The sequence below is a fragment of the Pleuronectes platessa genome, chromosome 6 (assembly GCF_947347685.1).
Source record: "Pleuronectes platessa chromosome 6, fPlePla1.1, whole genome shotgun sequence".
In the NCBI taxonomy this organism is placed as follows: Eukaryota; Metazoa; Chordata; class Actinopteri; order Pleuronectiformes; family Pleuronectidae; genus Pleuronectes; species Pleuronectes platessa.
This window is the reverse complement of record NC_070631.1, coordinates 27532156-27549094: the sequence shown is the minus strand read 5'-3', so window position 1 is coordinate 27549094 and position 16939 is coordinate 27532156.

Genomic DNA, 16939 nt, shown 5'->3' with positions numbered 1-16939 from the left:
GTCTGGATCACAGGCGGAAGCGATCAGAGAAGTTTGGACTGTGTGGGACCTTGAGAGGAACGTCACTCTTCTTAACCAGAAGAGGTTTGAAGTGTTTGACGGGCTGAGCCTTGTGAACCTGCAGAGGAGATGCAGAGGAAGAGTGTCACACACACACGCACACCATCTGATACAGCGGCATAGAAGTAATTTAGTAAAAACACAACAGTCAAACTGCTAATTCATTGGTTTTAATGCTGAGGATCATCCATGCAACTGATTTTTAAATATTGAATCTATTAACAAATTAGTCGCACATTGGTAAGATAACAATGGATTCTCAACTGCTCTTTTAACATTATATAATATCTCATCATTTTCATTACAGGTTAAATTTACAGCTACACAGTTGTCTCATAGTATTTTCCCTCATCTCCTCTCAATGAATAGTGTCGTGTTTGAAAGTGACCTGTTCTTGCCGCAGCCTGGTGATCTCCTCTTTTTGTCGCTGCTCCTCCTCTCGTCTCTGCTCCTCCTCCATAAGCTCCCTGAGAGCCTCCTTCTCGCTGACCAGTCGCTCGTACTCCTGGCGCTCCCGGGCGCGTCGCTCTGTCGACAGCTCAAAATTCCCCACAGCTGTGGAAGAGAGGGGGACTTAAGAGAGAAGTGACCGATAGTCAAGACGACAAGAGCACAGTGAGTTCACAATAGTGAAGGAGGCTCGGAGCAGGAGGCTGAAGCTGCTTCACCGTCACATACAATGTTCAATACCTGATCATGTGATCAAATTATAAATCAGGCCTGAAGCACGAAGCTGCGATCATCAACAATATGTTCCAATACTAATACAAACTGTTATAAACTTCCAATTTCGTTTGAACTATAATGTTTCCACTGATCAGATAATATAACTCACACTGATCAGTTGGAGTAAAAAAATACTGATTGTGATGAAGACACTGATGAGTTAGGACTGAAGAGGCTGTGTCTTCAGTAAAGAACTGACTCAGCTCCTGTGAGACCATCTGGGTTGGATGGGAACAGAGTCCAGTGGAAACTCTACATGTAGCTTCATCAGGCTCTCATGAAGAGGAGAAAATTAAATGTCAGTCCTACCTGCTGTAGCTCGCTCTTGCTTTTTGGGCTGGAAAGGTTCTTTATGAATGACAGTGTTGGGCCTGGCTTTGAATGTTGCTGCTTCCTCCTGTTGCTTCTGCTCTTTCACCTACGAGGCACAGAGATCATGTGTAAATGTTGTGAAGAATAAAAGGTGCTTGTGTGCATTCCGAGGCAGATCCATCATACCATCAGCTCCCAGCGACTGTTCTTCACAGAACCACGTTCATCGAGGAGAAGTCTGAAGGGTTCCGGCTTTGTGGCCTCCAGCTTCTTCTTTTCAGGGAGAATCACAGACTCAAAATCTGGCAGCGGCTGGGCCTTGAACTGGGGGACCTGAAAGGTTCAGAGGAAAGTGATTGAAAACTTCCTCTAAGACATCCAGTATAAAGACACAGCAGCTGGAGAATTCTCCAGATGGAGAGACTGTTAAGGCCAGGTCCTGGGACTTAGAGGCAGAGACAGAGGCTGAGGCAGAAGTAAAGTTAAAGGATGCTTTATTGGAATCCAATAGTCAAATAACAGGCAGGCAGGCAGGCAGGGGCTGGAGTCGGGGCAAATAGTCCAGCTGCTGGTCCTGGGCAGGGAGACAGAGGAGGTCAGACAGGGAACAAACAGGCTTCAGAGTCTAACTTGCTTCTTTGGCTGCGACAACTGACTTAGCTTAGTCTATAGTCCGGCACCGACTGAGAGCAGGAGTGGAGCTTATAAAGGCAGCTGGTCAATCAAGGCCCCAACTCCAGCACACCAGGACCTCATCAATAATTAGTGCCGCCACCTGCAACAAGCGAGAAAGAGAGAGAGAGAAACTAGAAGGCAGGTGAGGCAGGGGCCATGACAGAGACCATTTATTAAATAATTACTTTCACATTTCTCAACCTAAACAGATTCAAACATCTACAATGTAATTGCCAAGTGCTGGGAACTACTACATGCAGCATATTATCTGTAGACCTGTAGATTACAGTTTGATGCCATGCTTTAGGGTACGTGGTCCTTATTGGGTCAGCGACCCAAGAGGTCATGATGAATGATTGGTTAATCCAAATCAGGTGTAGATTTAATATCACTCTTACAATCGTATTGATTGCAAGAGTGAATGCAATATTACAATATGTTACCTCATTATCTGATGCGTACGGTGGCCCTGAGAGCTCAACGAACAGCAACTTAAGAAAACACATGCAAGTTGACAAAACACAATGCAAGGTAAGAAAACATCTTCATCAATTTCACAAAAGCCGACAAAATCTGCGTATTAATGAACTAACATGTTTATTATGTTTATTTCTGAACTTTGACCTTATTCAGTTTGAGAGATGCATGTTTAGATAAGCATTTTTTCTTCTGACTGAACCTTTTCAGTCACTATTGGCCCAACTTTCAATGGCAGAAAAAGGCCAGACAATCCGTTTGAATTTAATCAAATTACAACAAATTTCACACACTCATAGATATCAGTTCCCTGAACTCATCAAGATCAATGAAGTATTTCCAGGGAATATTCTCTCAATGTTAAGAACGTGAAAAAAAAAATCCTGGATCTGAATCGGCCCCCAAATAAATTGGGTTCTTCTCTAACACACCATTTTTTTTTTTGCACCCCATTGCACAGCATTCTTAAAAGCAAGACACAGCAGGGAATTGAACCCTGTCCTGACAAAGTCAGGAGTGCCACCACCGGGGTCTTTTGCTTTTTTGTTTTTGCTGTAATAAGGGCAAAAGCAAAACCTGGAGGAACAAAGCCAAGGCTTTGTTCCCCCAGTTAAAGAAAACCACTCAGCAACTGGCTGCTATATTATTCTGTCACCACATTGGAATTTATATTTATCTCGGTCAGGAGGCCCTGTGGCCATGGAGAAATGCTAGTAAAGCATTATTGTTACTAATTACTTTAGGTTAACATGAAGACAGTTCCAAGATGTAATTTTTCAACTACAACATTGCAGAAGTTCATTATGAAAAGTTAAGCCATTATCTTACTACCTGCTCCAGGTTGGAGGACTTCACTCGTTCTTGAGCCAGTCTCGCACTATTATTTCTGTGAAGAGAAGTGCAGGGATAAACCCAACCAAACTCAATAGCAGTATAAACTACTACAACACATTTGCACTGCATTTCAGACCAAATTGAAGCTGCACCATGCACCTCAGCTCAGAGGAAGGCTGTTGCGCAATTTCAAGATCTTAATATGAGCAACCTACCACATGCACAGTTGCACAAGGGTTAGCAGATGAGGGCTAATCATTTCAATCCATTGATCAAAAAGCAATCTGAATCCCATTGTTCAAACTGCATGTTGGTTGAGATGATTCCTGTGTTGTCTCACGTAGACCGCATTCTTCCTCCAGACTGTTCTGCAAGATCAAACAAGAGGTAAACAAGAAACACCCCCTATGCCCCCCAAGGTAATCGTAGAACTGACCATTGATATCCTTGCCCATAAGCTTTACTGCAGATAATGTCAGAATCAATGAAGGTCCATCAGATCTTCCCCTGATGGACTAGAAATGTGAATACATTTAGTGACCTTACGTGATGCTTGATGCGCAAGGGAACTTGTACAAACAATGAGTTAGGAGTTCCTGGTGATCTTGGGTATTGGAAAGCGCACAGGACACAGCACACTGAAAAATGCAAAGGAAAAAGCCTCTCCCAACAATACCCTTCCCCAAATACAAGCAGTACAACACTACAAGACAATCACTGGAATTAGAGTTATCCTAATTACAACTGCCTTCAGAGGGACAACTGTTTGACTGAATACAATTCAAAGTGGAAACCTTTTTCCAGAAGAAGCTTTTAAATACCACAGACCTGAAAGTGAAGGATTCCTCCTTTTATGAACCGTAGGTGTAGACTTGAATGTAGATTTTGGAACGGCGGCCCATATGACTTAATCTGCAAGAGTTACAAATACAAAGTCCCCTCCCAACCCAACACAGCAACTTGAAGCCCTTACAGATTTACAATGACTTCTAGTAAAGAGACTTGTTACCGCACTCCCTGAGAAAACAGAACGTCTTGCTACATCTGGAGACTAGTTCTGAAGCTGCTATCCTGCGATAGTGTCCATCTTGTTGGGTGCACCTGGAAGTTTCCTATTCAAGGCCTTTTGTGCCGGTAGCATAGAGCTGTGAATTCTAGGGAGACACTGATTGGGCCCCCCCTCCCCCCAATATCAGGCCATAGTGTAATGGATAATTATGAGGTATGTACAGGATAGTTACACCTACATGTACATTTCATGCATTAACTGACTGCTGGGTTAAGAGGTACATATAGCTGATGTACCAATGAGGGGCTGTTGCTGAAGCACTGAAGGGTTGTGGTATACACGCAATCGGCTACACATGAGACCATCCAATCTCACTCCAATGCTGAAACTTCTCTAAAAGTAATTGAAAAGCTAAATGACTGAGAGTGTTACAGAGATACCTCTACCCATTATACGAACCACCGCCTTGCTTTAACGTGTGAAGCTAGAAGATTTGTCTCTCATCACTGGCTGGCTTGTTCTAAAACTGCTGCTTCCGTATTGGGCCTAGGTGGTAGAGTGGTGGTTCTTCAACAAGAAGGTTGCCGGTTCAAATCCCACTCTTCCCCATCTGCATGCCGAAGTGTCCTTGGCAAGATACTGAACCCCTAAATGGCCCCTCATAAATGTTGAGTGTAATAATTGTAAGTTGCTTTGGACAAAAGCGTCAGCCAAATGACATGTAATGTAATGTGATGTGATGTAATGTGATGGTCCCTCTGTGCTGCAACTCTGCCCTGTACCTCTGACTCCCTCTGGTATACAGATTGCCAACAGCTGCTTCATTCAAAGGGTTCAAAATCAAGGGGAAATCCTTGAATGAAAAATGACTGTATTCTATACAGCATAGGTAATTATGAGCCATCTGCATTGTGTCCAATTTTATTAGAGGTAAAATGTTTGGACTAAATAAACTAAAATGTTGTTTTTCGGCATCCTGCACTTTCAAATATCGTCGAATAGTAGTATATAATGTGCATCACCCTCGGACAAGGTCTACTTTTAACGCATGTTCAACATTGTCAGCTAAAATTGAACTGTCATTATTTTGTTTATTTCTATTTTTGATATGGTTATACCTCGTTTTTACAGATTACCTTTACCAAGTGTGCATTTCACTGTTCAAATGTTGCTACTGTACTAGTTAATTTCCCAACCAAAGGACTTCTGCCAAAAGTGTTCCATAAAATTAATAATCCAAACTCGTTGGGGACAAACGTCTGAAGGCCCCTCAATCCAACATAACAATGTTATTATGATGACCCCAAAGTTATCACCGATGCCCAAATGTTTTTTTGTTGACACTTTGATACTCCAAGCTGTCATGTTGCCAAAAGTCAGACTAATCACAATATTGATTTATGGCTATACTGACAAACAGAAAAGAAAAAAATAAATGAACAGAAGGTATTTATGTACTCTTTTATTCACAGCTGTCATTGTGCTACGTAAAACATCTGCCATCATGTGCAGCAGTGTTGCCGCAGTTACTTTGACAAAGTTACTTAGTTACTTTACAGATTACTTGATTTGAAAAGTAACTAAGTTAGATTACAAGTTACTTAATTAGTAACATTCAGCAGCTGCCGGTCCCCTCCAACCGGACACCGCCCCTCGGCCCAAGAGAAAAGAGAAAGGCACCACATGCACCACCACCAGCGACGCCCACATAACAGCCTATTGATTAAATTAGATATTCTAACATTTAACAATACAGGACAAAATCGATTTATGTATGTGGGTCTAGATACAGCATTAAAGTCATGAAGTTATTTTGAGAAGTGATGGCGTATTTCAATGGCAAGATAAAAAAAAAAGAATCAACAGAAGAATACGGAAGCGTATTGCATTCACTTTTATTTTTTATTTTTTTGGGCATTTGTCTCTGAATTTTCGAGATAATTATCCCCGAAAAACAGAATAATTCTTTGTGAAGTGAATGTAATACGCTTCTGTAGAAGAAAGCTTCTTTTAAGTTATAAACATATTTAGGGTGTTTTTTTCTCACTTTCTGACTTGGACAAGCAACTTTAATCTGATTACTGGTTTGGAAATAGTAACACGTTAGATTACTCATTACTGAAAGGTGGTCAGATTAGAGTAACGCGTTACCGGCATCACTGATGTGCAGTTAACTGATTTTAAAAAAGCACTTTTACCCACGGTAAAATCTGTCATCTTTGATTCACTCAGTGAAATGCAAACAAGTAGTAAATAATGTGAAAAATTCTAAGACATTTTTGACAGTTTTCTCAACCATGGCAGCTTGGAGGACACCAGGAGCACTGTGGCAGACTGTGCACCAGGTTTTTGACAATTTAAAGATGGTCCTCCTGACACGGAGCTGGAGGAGGATGGCTCTGTAGCTGCGTGAAATGTTGAACAGTAGAGCAGGTAGTTCAGGTGCCGGAGGACGTCATAGATCAGCTGCTGACATTGATGAAGAGGTGCCCAGCATCTGGCTATACCTCTCTTAGGTGATCCGCCCTCTGCCTTCGGAGGCGTCTCCGTTGATCAGCTTATTCAAGTATCTTGTAAAAAACATTCTAGAAATAAAAGTTTAACATTCCTGATCCCTTCTATACTTGGTCACATCATTAAACCAGCTATGAGGACAATAGAAGGAAACCTATGAAGAGTATGGAGGATCTAGAATTTGACATCATAACAGTATCTTCGGTACCAATATTTCCATAGACATGACAGAACCTGAATTATTGCCTTCCAGTATCAGTTTACATACATTTCTTTAAGTTTCATATGAGGACACATTAATATTTGTATCAAATTTGATGAGGGGTTAGGGTTAGAAAAATGAAATTCCCTGCAGGTGTTTATCATACAAGAACCAGAGACTCCATCCCCCTCAAAGCATCAGTGGTTTAGATAATGGATGGATCATGAAGTGTCTCCCATCACGTTGGTTGTCTAGCTCACCACAGTTGTCATCTTCTGACTCTGGTGAAACATTGAGTTGGATCAGTAGCTACATTAATGTCACCGTGAATTTAGACCAGAGGTTGAATCAGACTTTTTTTTACTGTAGATAGCATCATATCAAGCCTCATAAATTAAATTTATTTGTACTTCTGCATTGAATCTTTAGTTTGACCTTTTACTTAAACCAGATGGACTCTGGAGAACTCTTGTTAGGGCCCGAGCACCGAATGGTGAGAGGCCCTATTGAATCTGTAAGGATTTTTATTAGGGCCCGAGCACCGAATGGTGAGAGGCCCTATTGAATCTGTAAGGATTTTTAGGGCCCGAGCACCGAAATCGGTGGGAGGCCCTATTGAAATTGAAATGATTATTATTATTATTATTAGGGCCCGAGCACCGAAATCGGTGGGAGGCCCTATTGAAATTGAAATGATTATTATTATTATTATTATTATTATTTTTCTTAGCTTAAATGAATTGGCTTTTTGAGGGCTTTAATGTGCTCAAAAAGTTGTAGGAGTTTGCAGTAAATTCGAAGGCGGCGAAAATTTACGTATTGTGGAGTATTTTGAAAAGAGCGTGGCAAAATGGCTCAAGAGCGCCACCTACGGAAAAGCCCCTCATTTAGCATTCACCGATCCTCAAAAAAAACAAAGACTATTGTGTATCATGACTAGATGCACAAAAAAGTCCATCAGTGCATTATGAATAACGCAACAGGAAGCCCGCCAGTTTGACTTTAGTGGCCATTTTGGTCATATTCCATATTTTTTCTTTGATGTACTTGTCGTACAGCTTTCATCAGATCAACTTCAAATTTAGACGATCGTCATCACAACAAATTGGAGATCTAAAGTTATTGAAGGATTACGTTTTAGCAAAACCGTCTGACCGTGGTGTGGCGTTAAAGTTTGATGAAACGCCATCAAAACACAAGCTTCCATATTTCAGACATAGTTTGTCCAATTGAGTCCAAACTAGACACATACGACAAGAGTCGCGACCAGAAGACATCACTGCAGAAATTGTGACTTACAATCACAGCGCCCCCTGGTGGCAACAGGAAATGTCTTGTTTTTAAGACGTGTTATGTTTTTATGTACTACTCGGAGAGCTTTCATCAGATCAACTTAAAAATTAGATGAGACTCTACAAAACAAGATGAAGATCTAAAGTTATCAATATTTAAACTTTTCATCATACCGTGTGACCGTGGTGAGGTCTCAAAGTTCGACTAAACGCCAATATAAGCGAGCTTCTGTAACTTAGACATATTTTGTCCAATCGACTCCAAACTACACATATAAGACAAGAGTCGCGACCGGAAGACATCTACCTAGAAATCATGACTTAAAAGGAAAGCGCCCCCTGGTGGCATCAGGAAATGTCTTGTTTTTGTACATCGTGCGCTTTGATTTATTTGTCGGAGAGCTTTCATCACATCGATTTAAAATTTAGACGGGTGGCATCACAACAAGATGGAGATCTAAAGTTATCAAAGAAACAACTTTTCGACACACCGTCTGACTGTGGCGGGGTGTCAAATCAGCTCGCCATGACACACGAAAACGCTTTAAAGGGGACATATTCGCTTTAAAGGGGACATATTATTTCCATTTCACCACAGTTGATATGGTTCCTTGGGTTCTTAATGAAATGTCTGTAAAATATTTTGGTAAAAATACCCCAAGGATAATTTAAAACAGCACCTTTATACTCTGTCTAAAACAGACCTCCTCAGATCAACCTGTTTTGAAGGCCCCGCCCCCCTCTCACCCCGCCCCCATCTTACCCCACCCCCTTTCACCCCTCTCATCCCTCCCCCTTCTCACCCCTCCCCCCTCTCATGGAGGTGTAGGACATGTGCTTGAATGTGTTCTCACTACAGAATGCATTCAACATCTATAGAGCAGATTATGGGCCTCGTGAAAATTTACGTATTCTGGGGTATTTGGAAATGGGTGTGGCAAATGGCTCAACAGCGCCACCAATGGTGCTTTCCCTCATTTACGGAGAAACACCTCATTTAGCATTCACTGATCCCCACGAAATTGAAGACAGTTGTGTATCATCACCAGATGCACAAAAAACGCACTCGGAGCAATTTGAAAAACGCAACAGGAAGCACGCCATTTTCGATTTCGTGGCCATTTTGGTCATATTCCATAATCTTTTACTTTGATATACTTCTCGTACAGCTTTCATCACATCAACTGAAAATTTAGACGAGTGTCATCACAACAAGATGGAGATCTAAAGTTATCAAAGAAACAACTTTTCGTCACACTGTCTGACTGTGGCGGGGCGTCACATCAGCTCGCCATGACACACGAAAACGCTTTAACTTCCGTGTTCATGGGTCCATCTCCCTCAAACTACATGTGTGTATCATCAGCCCCCCTCCCTTGAAGATATTCAGATGGTTTTAAAGAATGGGCGTGGCAAAATGGCTCAACAGCGCCACCAACAGAGCTTCCCCTCATTTATGGAGAAACACCTCATTTAGAATTCACTGATCCTCACGAAATTGAAGACAGTTGTGTATCATCACCAGATGCACAAAAAACGCGCTCGGAGCAATTTGAAAAACGCAACAGGAACCCCGCCATTTTCGATTTGGACCATATTCCATGTTTTTTATTTTCAAGTACTTCTTGGAGAGCTTTCATCAGATCAACTGAAAATTTAGACGAGTGTCATCACAACAAGATGGAGATCTAAAGTTATTGAAAGATCAATTTTTCGCCACACCGTGTGACCGTGGCGAGGCGTCAAAATGTGACTAAACGCCATCAAAACACAAGCTTCTGTATCTTGGACATATTTGGTCCAATCGAGTTCAAACTACACATGTAAGACAAGAAGCGCGACCTGATGACATCAACAAAGACACCATGACTTAAAATCATAGCGCCACCTGCTGGCTACAGGAAGTGAAGCGTTTATCTTGCAGCAGTGCGCAAATGCATGCAACGCTGAGACGAGCGCTTGGTCATCGAACATTCTCTCTTCCCCGACCGCAACAGACTTGAAATTGCCTGTGCTCGGGCCCGTTAGTGCTACAACGTAGCCCTAGTTAGGGCCCGAGCACCGAAATCGGTGAGAGGACCTATTGAAATTGAAAAGATTATTATTATTATTATTTTTCTTCGCTCAGTGAATTGGCTTTTTGAGGGCTTTAACGTGCTCAAAAAGTTTCTAAAGTGTACAGTAAATTAGAAATGTGCGCAAGTTTACGTATTCTGAAGTATTTGGGAACGGGTGTGTCAAAACCGCTCAATAGCGCCACCTACGGAAAAGCCCCTCATTTAGCATTCACCGATCCTCAAAAAAAACAAAGACTATTGTGTATCATGACTAGATGCACAAAAAAGTCCATCAGTGCATTATGAATAACGCAACAGGAAGCCCGCCAGTTTGACTTTAGTGGCCATTTTGGTCATATTCGATATTTTTTCTTTTAAGTACTCCTCCTACAGCTTTCATCAAATCAACTTACAATTTAGACGATCGTCATCACAACAAAATGGAGATCTAAAGTTATTGAAGGATTAAGTTTTAGCAAAACCGTCTGACCGTGGTGTGGCCTCAAAGTTTGATTAAACGCCATCAAAACACAGGCTCCTGTATCTTGGACATATTTTGTCCAATCGAGTCCAAATTATACACATAAGACAAGAGTCGCGACCTGAAGACATCGGTACAGAAATCGTGACTTAAAATCACAGCGTCCCCTGGTGGCAACAGCAAATGTCTTGTTTTTCTATGTCTTACAGTTTGACTCACTTCTTGTAGGGCCTTCATCAAATCAACGTAAAAATTTGATGCATGTGTACAAAACAAGATGAAGATCTAAAGTTATCAAAATTTAAACTTTTCATCAATCTGTGTGACCGTGGTGAGGCTTATAAATTTGATAAACAAAATGAAAACACCATGTCTGTAGTTAATGGTCCAACACTGCTCTCTAGTGACTTAATATTGAATTACACCTGTAGTGCCAATATTAAGGCACCAGAGGTCAGTGTAACACCATGGTTTGATCAAGACACAAAATGTAACTATTGAAAAAGCCATTTCGTCCCCTCTTCCCCCAATTTAAATCTGTCTGGAGCCGCACAACATATTTGATAACACAGGTTATAAAGTTATATATATACATATATATATATATAGTTATACAATATATATAAAAACTATAGTTTGTTGCATTTATTAAATAACAGAACGACAATAAAGACAACTGTTGACATTTAACTGGTATTTTTACCTGCTACAAAATAGGAAAACACCATACTCTGACCATGGCGTGGAGTCAAAGTCTGATCACATGCCATCAAAACACGTGCGTCTGTATCTTGGACATATTTGGTCCAAACAACTCCAAACTAGACATGTAAGACAAGAGTCGCGATCTGATGACATCTACAAGGACACCATGACTTAAAATCCTAGCGCCACCTGCTGGCTACAGGAAGTGAAGCGTTTATTCTTGCTGCAGAGCTTAAAACGCACGCAAGGCAGAGACGTGCGCTTGGTCATCGATCGCTCTCTCTTCCCCGACCGCAACAGACTTGAAATTGCCTGTGCTCGGGCCCGTTAGTGCTACAACGTAGCCCTAGTTATTATTATTTTTCTTCGCTCAGTGAATTGGCTTTTTGAGGGCTTTAACGTGCTCAAAAAGTTTCTAAAGTGTACAGTAAATTAGAAATGTGCGCAAGTTTACGTATTCTGAAGTATTTGGGAACGGGTGTGTCAAATCCGCTCAATAGCGCCACCTACGGAAAAGCCCCTCATTTAGCATTCACCGATCATCAAAAAAAACAAAGACTATTGTGTATCATGAGTAGATGCACAAAAAAGTCCATCAGTGCATTATGAATAACGCAACAGGAAGCCCGCCAGTTTGACTTTAGTGGCCATTTTGGTCATATTCGATATTTTTTCTTTTAAGTACTCCTCCTACAGCTTTCATCAAATCAACTTACAATTTAGACGATCGTCATCACAACAAAATGGAGATCTAAAGTTATTGAAGGATTAAGTTTTAGCAAAACCGTCTGACCGTGGTGTGGCCTCAAAGTTTGATTAAACGCCATCAAAACACAGGCTCCTGTATCTTGGACATATTTTGTCCAATCGAGTCCAAACTATACACATAAGACAAGAGTCGCGACCTGAAGACATCGGTACAGAAATCGTGACTTAAAATCACAGCGTCCCCTGGTGGCAACAGCAAATGTCTTGTTTTTCTATGTCTTACAGTTTGACTCACTTCTCGTAGGGCCTTCATCAAATCAACGTAAAAATTTGATGCATGTGTACAAAACAAGATGAAGATCTAAAGTTATCAAAATTTAAACTTTTCATCAATCTGTGTGACCGTGGTGAGGCTTATAAATTTGATAAACAAAATGAAAACACCATGTCTGTAGTTAATGGTCCAACACTGCTCTCTAGTGACTTAATATTGAATTACACCTGTAGTGCCAATATTAAGGCACCAGAGGTCAGTGTAACACCATGGTTTGATCAAGACACAAAATGTAACTATTGAAAAAGCCATTTCGTCCCCTCTTCCCCCAATTTAAATCTGTCTGGAGCCGCACAACATGTTTGATAACACAGGTTATAAAGTTATATATATACATATATATATATATAGTTATACAATATATATAAAAACTATAGTTTGTTGCATTTATTAAATAACAGAACGACAATAAAGACAACTGTTGACATTTAACTGGTATTTTTACCTGCTACAAAATAGGAAAACACCATACTCTGACCATGGCGTGGAGTCAAAGTCTGATCACATGCCATCAAAACACGAGCGTCTGTATCTTGGACATATTTGGTCCAATCAACTCCAAACTAGACATGTAAGACAAGAGTCGCGATCTGATGACATCTACAAGGACACCATGACTTAAAATCCTAGCGCCACCTGCTGGCTACAGGAAGTGAAGCGTTTATTCTTGCTGCAGAGCTTAAAACGCACGCAAGGCAGAGACGTGCGCTTGGTCATCGATCGCTCTCTCTTCCCCGACCGCAACAGACTTGAAATTGCCTGTGCTCGGGCCCGTTAGTGCTACAACGTAGCCCTAGTTATTATTAGGGCCCGAGCACCGAAATCGGTGAGAGGACCTATTGAAATTGAAAAGATTATTATTATTATTATTTTTCTTCGCTCAGTGAATTGGCTTTTTGAGGGCTTTAACGTGCTCAAAAAGTTTCTAAAGTGTACAGTAAATTAGAAATGTGCGCAAGTTTACGTATTCTGAAGTATTTGGGAACGGGTGTGTCAAAACCGCTCAATAGCGCCACCTACGGAAAAGCCCCTCATTTAGCATTCACCGATCATCAAAAAAAACAAAGACTATTGTGTATCATGACTAGATGCACAAAAAAGTCCATCAGTGCATTATGAATAACGCAACAGGAAGCCCGCCAGTTTGACTTTAGTGGCCATTTTGGTCATATTCGATATTTTTTCTTTTAAGTACTCCTCCTACAGCTTTCATCAAATCAACTTACAATTTAGACGATCGTCATCACAACAAAATGGAGATCTAAAGTTATTGAAGGATTAAGTTTTAGCAAAACCGTCTGACCGTGGTGTGGCCTCAAAGTTTGATTAAACGCCATCAAAACACAGGCTCCTGTATCTTGGACATATTTTGTCCAATCGAGTCCAAACTATACACATAAGACAAGAGTCGCGACCTGAAGACATCGGTATAGAAATCGTGACTTAAAATCACAGCGTCCCCTGGTGGCAACAGCAAATGTCTTGTTTTTCTATGTCTTACAGTTTGACTCACTTCTCGTAGGGCCTTCATCAAATCAACGTAAAAATTTGATACATGTGTACAAAACAAGATGAAGATCTAAAGTTATCAAAATTTAAACTTTTCATCAATCTGTGTGACCGTGGTGAGGCTTATAAATTTGATAAACAAAATGAAAACACCATGTCTGTAGTTAATGGTCCAACACTGCTCTCTAGTGACTTAATATTGAATTACACCTGTAGTGCCAATATTAAGGCACCAGAGGTCAGTGTAACACCATGGTTTGATCAAGACACAAAATGTAACTATTGAAAAAGCCATTTCGTCCCCTCTTCCCCCAATTTAAATCTGTCTGGAGCCGCACAACATATTTGATAACACAGGTTATAAAGTTATATATATAGATATATATATATATAGTTATACAATATATATAAAAACTATAGTTTGTTGCATTTATTAAATAACAGAACGACAATAAAGACAACTGTTGACATTTAACTGGTATTTTTACCTGCTACAAAATAGGAAAACACCATACTCTGACCATGGCGTGGAGTCAAAGTCTGATCACATGCCATCAAAACACGAGCGTCTGTATCTTGGACATATTTGGTCCAATCAACTCCAAACTAGACATGTAAGACAAGAGTCGCGATCTGATGACATCTACAAGGACACCATGACTTAAAATCCTAGCGCCACCTGCTGGCTACAGGAAGTGAAGCGTTTATTCTTGCTGCAGAGCTTAAAACGCACGCAAGGCAGAGACGTGCGCTTGGTCATCGATCGCTCTCTCTTCCCCGACCGCAACAGACTTGAAATTGCCTGTGCTCGGGCCCGTTAGTGCTACAACGTAGCCCTAGTTATTATTATTATTTTTCTTAGCTTAAATGAATTGGCTTTTTGAGGGCTTTAATGTGCTCAAAAAGTTGTAGGAGTTTGCAGTAAATTCGAAGGCGGCGAAAATTTACGTATTCTGGAGTATTTTGAAAAGGGCGTGGCAAAATGGCTCAAGAGCGCCACCTACGGAAAAGCCCCTCATTTAGCATTCACCGATCTTCAAAAAAAACAAAGACTATTTTGTATCATGACTAGATGCACAAAAAAGTCCATCAGTGCATTATGAATAACGCAACAGGAAGCCCGCCAGTTTGACTTTAGTGGCCATTTTGGTCATATTCCATATTTTTTCTTTGATGTACTTGTCGTACAGCTTTCATCAGATCAACTTCAAATTTAGACGATCGTCATCACAACAAATTGGAGATCTAAAGTTATTGAAGGATTACGTTTTAGCAAAACCGTCTGACCGTGGTGTGGCGTTAAAGTTTGATGAAACGCCATCAAAACACAAGCTTCCATATTTCAGACATAGTTTGTCCAATTGAGTCCAAACTAGACACATACGACAAGAGTCGCGACCAGAAGACATCACTGCAGAAATTGTGACTTACAATCACAGCGCCCCCTGGTGGCAACAGGAAATGTCTTGTTTTTAAGACGTGTTATGTTTTTATGTACTACTCGGAGAGCTTTCATCAGATCAACTTAAAAATTAGATGAGACTCTACAAAACAAGATGAAGATCTAAAGTTATCAAAATTTAAACTTTTCATCAATCCGTGTGACCGTGGTGAGGCTTAAAATCTTGATGTGCAAAATGAAAAGACCTGTTTTCATTTCAACCATGTATGTGTTTCATGGTCTTATACTGACCTCTAGTGGCTTTATATTGCCGGCACAACCTACTTGTACCGCAATATTAAGTCACTAGAGGGCAGTGTAGGATCATGGTTTGACCAAGGCACAAATTGTGTCACCTAAGGCAGGGGTAGGCAACCTTTACTATTTCCTCCACTCTTCCCCCAATTTAAAGCTGTCTGTTGCCGCACAACATATTTGATAACACAGGTTATAAAGTTATATATATATATATATATATATATAGTCATGCAATATATATAAAAACTATAGTTTGTTGCATTTATTAAATAATAGAACGACAATAAAGACAACTGTTGACATTTAACTGCTATTTTTACCTGTTACAAAATAGGAAAACACCAAACTCTGACCATGGCGTGGAGTCAAAGTCTGATCACACGCCATCAAAACACGAGTGTCTGTATCTTGGACATATTTGGTCCAATCAACTCCAAACTAGACATGTAAGACAAGGGTCGCGACCTGATGACATCTACAAAGACATCATGACTTAAAATCCTAGCGCCACTGGCTATAGGAAGTGAAGCGTTTATTGTTGCTGCAGAGCTTAAAACGCACGCAAGGCAGAGACATGCGCTTGGTCATCGATCGTTCTCTCTCCCCCGACCGCAACAGACTTGAAATTGCCTGTGCTCGACCACTCTTCCCCCAATTTAAAGCTGTCTGGTGCCACACAACATATTTGATAACACAGGTTATAAAGTTATATATATATATATATATATATATATATATAGTCATACAATATATATAAAAACTATAGTTTGTTGCATTTATTAAATAATAGAACGACAATAAAGACAACTGTTGACATTTAAATGCTATTTTTACCTGTTACAAAATAGGAAAACACCAAACTCTAACCATGGCGTGGAGTCAAAGTCTGATCACACGCCATCAAAACACGAGTGTCTGTATCTTGGACATATTTGGTCCAATCAACTCCAAACTAGACATGTAAGACAAGGGTCGCGACCTGATGACATCTACAAAGACATCATGACTTAAAATCCTAGCGCCACCTGCTGGCTACAGGAAGTGAAGCGTTTATTGTTGCTGCAGAGCTTAAAACGCACGCAAGGCAGAGACATGCGCTTGGTCATCGATCGTTCTCTCTTCCCCGACCGCAACAGACTTGAAATTGCCTGTGCTTGACCACTCTTCCCCCAATTTAAAGCTGTCTGGTGCCGCACAACATTATTGATAACACAGGTTATAAAGTTATATATATATATATAAAAACTATAGTTTGTTGCATTTATTAAATAATAGAACGACAATAAAGACAACTGTTGACATTTAACTGCTATTTTTACCTGTTACAAAATAGGAAAACACCAAA